Consider the following 6,871-nt stretch of genomic DNA (forward strand, 5'->3'; position numbering starts at 1 on the left):
AAATATAACATAAAAGACACAAAATGTGGAGTAGGGGAGTAAAAAATATAGATCTTTTAGAATGTATTTGAACTTAAAGACTATCAGTTTAAATTGAGTAGATATACTTAGGGCTTAACATATATAACCCTATGGTAACCATAGATCAAAAACCTACAATAGATACATGGAAACCAAAAAGAAAGGAACCCAAGCATGCTACAAAAAGAAACAAATAACAATCAGAGAAACAAAAATAAGTGAACATAGAAGAACTACATAAACAACTGGAAAACAAGTAATAAAACACCAATAAGTACATACTTATTAATGATTACTTTAAATGTCTAAGGTTAAATGCTCTCATCAAGAGACATACAGTGATTAATTAGGTAAAAAAAAACAAGAGCCATCAATACAAGAGACACACGTTAGGGCTAAAGACACACACAGAATGAAAGCATCAGGATGGAAAAACATATGTCATGCAAATAGAAATGACCAGAAAGCAGGGGCAGCAATACTCATCTCAAACAAAATAAACTTTAAACAAAAGCTATGTCAAAAGACAAAGAAGGATATTATATAATGATAAAGGGATCAATCGAAGGAGAGGATATTACACTCATTAACATATACACACCCAATACAGGAGCAAATAATTATATAAAGAAAATACTAACAGACATAAAGGGAGAAACTGAAAATAATACAATAATAGTAGGGGACTTTAACGCTCAACTGACATCAATGGACAGATGATCTCAGACAGAACATCAATAAGGCAACAGTGGTCTTAAATGGCACATTAGACCAGCTGAACTTAGTTGATAGCTGCAGGACATTCCATCCAAAAACAGCAGAATACATATTCTTTTCAAGGGCACATGGAATGTTTTCCAGGATAGATCACATACAAGGTCACCAAAAAAGCCTCAACAAATTTAAGAGGATAGAAATTATGTCAAGCATTTTTTCCAACCACAAGGTATGAAACTAGAAACCAACTACAAAATAAAGAACAAATAAAAGAAAAGAAAAGAAAAAAGAAAAAAAAAGAAAGAAAAACAAGACAAGAACAAATGTGAAAAATAAATAACTTGCTGCTTAAAACCAGTGGGTCAACAATGAAGCCAAAGAGGAAATCAGAAAATGCCTTAAGACAAATAAAAATAGAAGACCAATTTTCCAAAATCTGTGGGATGCAGTGAAAGCAGTTCTAATGGTTTTCCACTATGTACACTACCAAATGTAAAATAGATAGCTAGTGGGATGCTGCTGCATAACACAGGGAGATCAACTTGATGATTGATGATGATTTAGAGGAGTGGGATAGGGAGGGTGGAAAGGAGTCATGGGAGAGAGGGGATATGGGGATAAAGTTATAAATACAGCTGATTCACTTTGTTGTACAGCAAAAACTGTCACAGCAGTGTAAAGCAATTATACTCCAATATAGAGCTTAAAAAATATACACTTCTCAGTCAAAAGTCAAACGTCAAAATGAAACAAAACATTTAGCCAGGCTCAGAAGAAGAAAAAACAGAGGACTCAAATAAACAGAATTTAAAAGGAAAGATGAGAAATGACACCAGATACCACAGAAATATAAAAAATCATAAGATAATACTATAGTACTATGGACAGTTATATATCAAAAAACTGGACAACCTGGAGGAATCAATTTCGGAAAACATACATTCTGTCAAGATTGAGTCAAGAAGAGACAGAAAATTTGAACACACTGATCACTAAAATTGAAATTGAGTTTTTAATTAAAATAACTTGTAGGAAACAAATGTCCAGGACTGGACAGCTTCACAGGGGAATTCTGCAAAACATATAAAGAAGAAATAATACCTATTCTTCTCAAACTATTCCAAAAAAATTGAAGAGAAAGGAACACTTCTAAATGTGTTCTATGAGGCCACCATTACCCTGATACCAAAAGCAGTGAAACAAACTACAACTAAAGAAAATTACAGGCCAATATCTTTGATGAATATACATGCAAAAATTCTCAACAAAATATTAACAAACTTAATCCAACAATACATAAAAATTTGGATCATGTAGATCAATCATGATCAAGTTGGATTTATTACAGGGACACAGGGTGGTTTAACATTTGCAAATCAATCAATGTTATACAACATGTTAACAAAGGCTAAAATAAAAATCACATGATCAGCTCAATAGATACAGAAAAAGCATTTGAAGAAATACAAAACTTATCATCAAAGTGGGTTTAGAGGGAACATATCTCAACATAATAAAGGTCATTTACAACAAACCCACAGCCAATATCATACTCAATGGTGAAAAGCTGAAAATCATTCTTCTAAATTCAGGAAAAAGGGAAGGATGCCCACTCTCATCACTTCTATTAAACATAGTATTAGAACTCTTAGCCACAGCAGACAAGAGAAATAAATAAAATGTATCCAAATTAGAAGGAAAGAGGTACAACTGTCACTATTTGCAGATGACATGATACTTTATATAGAGAATCCTAAAGTCGCCATCTAAAAACTTATAGAATAAATGATTTCAGCAAGATTGTAGGATATAAGATTAATATACAGAAATTTGTTGTGTATCTACTAAGAACTAACAGAAAGAAAAAAAAAACACCATTTAAAATTATATTAAAGTAATAAAATACCTGGGAATTAAACTTAAGGAGGAGAAAATGATATGCCCTTAAAACTGTAAAACACTTATGAAGGAAGTTGAAAATGATACAAAGAAATGGAAAGATACTCTGTGATCTTTGATTGGAAGAATTAATATTTTTAAGATGGCCATACTACCTTAAGCAATCTACAGATTTAATGAAATCCCTATCAAACTACCCATGACAATTTTCAAAGAACCAGAACAAATAATTCTAAAATTCATATAGAACCACAAAAGACCCTGAATTGCCAAAGCTATCTACAGAAAAAAGAACAAAGATGGAGGTATAATCCTCACAGACTTCAGACTGTCCTACAAAGCTACTGTGATCAAAACAGCTTGGTAATGGCACAAAAAAACAGACACATAGATCAGTGGAATGTAATAGAGAGCCCAGAAGTAAACCCATGCACCTATGTTTAATTAATCTATGACAAAGGAAGCAGGAATACAAAATAGAGAAAAGACAGTCTCTTCCACAAGTAGCAATGTGAAAACTGGACAGCCACATGTAAAGCAATGAGATTAGAACCTATATACAAAATTCCCTCATACCAAGTACAAAAATAAACTCAAAATGTTTTAAAGACCTAAATACAAGAATAAAATCCATAAAACTCCTAGAAGAGAACATAGGCAGAACATTCTTTGACATAAATTGTAACAATGTTATAATGGATCAGTCTCCTAAAGCAAAAAAAAAAAAAAAAAAGAAAAAAGAAAAAAGAAAACAAACAAACAAAAAACAAACAAAAAAGGAAATATAAACAAACAAATGGGACTGGATTTAACCTTAAAATCTTTTGCCCAGCAAAGGAAACCATCAACAGAACAAAAAGGAGACCTATTGACTTGGAGAAAATATTTTCAAATATACGATCAATAAGGGGATAATGTCCAAAATATATAAACAGCTCATATAACTCAATATCAAAAAAAAAGCCCAATCAAAAAATAGGCAGAAAACTTGAATAGAATTTTTTTTTCCAAATAAGATATACAAATGGCAAACAGGCACATGAACAGATGCTCAACATCACTAATTATTAGAGAAATGCATATCAAAACAAGATACCACCTCACACCTGTCATAATGGCTATCATTAAAAATGTTTAAAAATAACAAATTCTGGAGAGTATGTAGAGAAATGGAAATGCTGTACACTGTTGGTGAAAATATAAATTGATATAGCCACTATGGAAAACAGTAATGAAATTTTCTGAAAATCTTAAAAATAAAACTACCATATGATCCAGCAATTCCACTTCTGGATATACATGCAGAAAAAATAAAAACCCTAATTCATAAAGACACATGCACCCCAATGTTCATGGCAGAACTATTTACAAAAGCCAAAATATGGAAGTGGCCCAAATGCCCATAAACAGATGACTAGATTAAGAAAATATGATACACACACACACACAAAGAAATATTACTCAGCCATAAAAAGAATAAAAATTCTGCCATTTGCAGAAATGTGGATGGACCTAGAGAATATTATGTTTAGTTACATAATTCAGGTAGATAAAGACAAATACTGTATTATATGACTTATATATAGAATCTAGAATATAATACAAATGAATGTATATGAAAACAAGATACTCACAGGTATAGAAAACAATCTTGTGATTACCAAAAGGGAGAGGGAAGGAAGTAGGGACAAATTAGGGGTACATGATTAACAGAAACAAACTGTTATATATGAAATAAATAAGCAACAATGATATACTGCATTGCATAGGGAAGTATAGCTATTATCTTGTAATAACCTATAATGAAGTATAATCTGCAAATTGAATTGCTTTTTTACATATCTGAAACTAACATCATGTTGTAAATCAATGAAACTTCAATGAAAAGAATTGGCCAAAGTTTTCTGATAGCATAATATAGATGAGTAATGAGCACTTCAAATCATCCCAAGTTTTATTATTGTTTTGTTTGATTTTTGTGTTTCTTTTTTCAATAAGGATGATCATTAGTCATTGTATAATCAAACAGAGTCTTCTGAGTTTATCAGGAGGAGGAGGAGCTTACAGTTGGATTTCCCTCTCAGCTAATGTGATGTTTCAGGTTTTCTTTTTTTAATAGAATAATGTGAAAGGATGGTTTGAGCAGGATGAGTGTGACATTACTTTGAGAGAAATAAAATCCTTATAATGAGTCACTGATTTGTGGAATTAGTATCTATAACCTGTTCAATTGGTCCTGAGTATGAAAACTGAGATGTGATAATCTATAATCACTTTTATTATCTCTCTATGCTCTTACTTTCTGTAGCAATTCATTGCCTCTTGAAGTGAAATACATAATAACACTGTACTTTAGTGAGCAGGGTAGTTTATCAATTCAATCTATTATACAATAAGCATACCTTCAGCTGATCTGTCAGGGTGTCCTGAACAGTGGTGAATGAAAATACTTCCAGTCAGTTGAAACTCAGTCCATTTGCTGGTTTAGTTTAAATGGAGGATGAAATAGTCTGAGATACAGATAAACATGGATTGCAAGGTAGTAATGAAAGTCTTGTTTGAGTGTACACAGACCTGGAAGGGGCAAAATTGGAAGTTTTGAGGAAGAAACATATGAATGCATATGTATGAATGGCCATGAAGTGTAAGGAAATTTGTGTCTTATTTTCATTTTCATCAGAGCAACTACTGCCAAGGGAGCACTTAGAAACTAGGTAGAATCATGACTTTTCTAGTGTAGTTTCAGCCACTGTCTTTGGCTACCCCAATATTTCCATAGTAAACCCATGAAAATACTGGACATGTTGGAATGTGTAGGGAAGGGTAAAGTAATTATCCATCACCTGAGTTCTTGGCTGAGACCACTGTAATAAAAGAGAGATTAACAAAAGAAAAAAAAAAACTGAAGTTTATTAACATGATATGTATGTCATGTATACATAGGAGATACCCAAGGGAAAATGAATAACTCAAAAAAGTGGCTTAAAACTCTGGCTTATACAGCATCTTTAACAGATAACAATAAATTTGTAGAGAAATGACAGAACAAAGGAAAGCAGTTTTAGGTTTTCAAGGACAAAGACAAAGGCTAGTTAATTAACTTCATTATGTAGATTCTTCTGGTGCCATCTCCAGGCTGATAGGGTCTCAAGTTGCCTATGGTGATTAATTTTTGTCTTTTCAGGTGGAGAGGGAAAATTAAACACCTTCATAAATTTGTCTTGCTTTTAGGCAAATAAGGGGAGGGCAGAGAGCTTCTCTTGTATCTGTTCCTTCTCAATTGCCTTCAGCTTTAAATAATCCTTATGTCCAAACAGCATATTTCAGGGTGCCATATTCTGCTGCCCTTTAAAGGAATGGACGCTATGCTGAGCCAAACAATTTTGATTCCCTTTCTCTAAGTGTGATGCTTTTTTCTACTATTGAGAGTCAAAGCTGCCAACAATAGAGATCAAATCTGAGTCCTTTTATGGCACTTTCCCTCCAGGAAACCGGAAATCTACTTGGAAGATGGTTGATTGCATCAGACCCTTTCTACCCTGGATTGAGGAGTGATTCAATCTTACAAGTATTTGACACATACTTTGAACCTGGTTTTACCTTTAATGCTGACTGTGCCTTATCAAACACCACCATCTGAAAGCTTTACAGCAACCATGTGCAACATTGCTTCAGACTAAGAGACCGTATGGCTGTGAGAGAATATTCAAACCCATGTCTAACTGATTCTAAATAAAGTTTTGTTTCTCATAATTCCTTCCTGGGTTCATAAGACATAAGTGAATAATATTTCATACTTTTTTCTTATCTGTACAATTACATGGTTAGAACAAACCCATTTGTGTGGAGCAATAAATCCTGGTGTGGTGCCTAAATCCTGGTTCATCTATATGAAGGTAGGGGTGATAATCAGATTTATACTCTTGATATCCAAAATATTCAAATAAAAGGATTAATTTGATAATAGAGGACATTTAGGAAAAAGGAAGAAGGCACAGTTAAGAAGATTAAAATTTGTTTGATGTATTGGAAACAAACTCCATAATGCAATAGGAAACAAAACAAAACAAAAACAAATAAACAAACAAAAAACCTTAGCTAAAGACTATGGAAATTAGGTTTCAGAAGATGATGATATTAGAAGCATTCTTATAGGATTTCTTAAGAAATTCTACTGTATCAAAACTACTGATTTTTCTGTTTTCAGTTCTGCTTTGTCAATTTTTCTTTTTAA

This window comes from Hippopotamus amphibius, chromosome X (genome assembly GCF_030028045.1).
Source record: "Hippopotamus amphibius kiboko isolate mHipAmp2 chromosome X, mHipAmp2.hap2, whole genome shotgun sequence".
In the NCBI taxonomy this organism is placed as follows: domain Eukaryota; kingdom Metazoa; phylum Chordata; class Mammalia; order Artiodactyla; family Hippopotamidae; genus Hippopotamus; species Hippopotamus amphibius.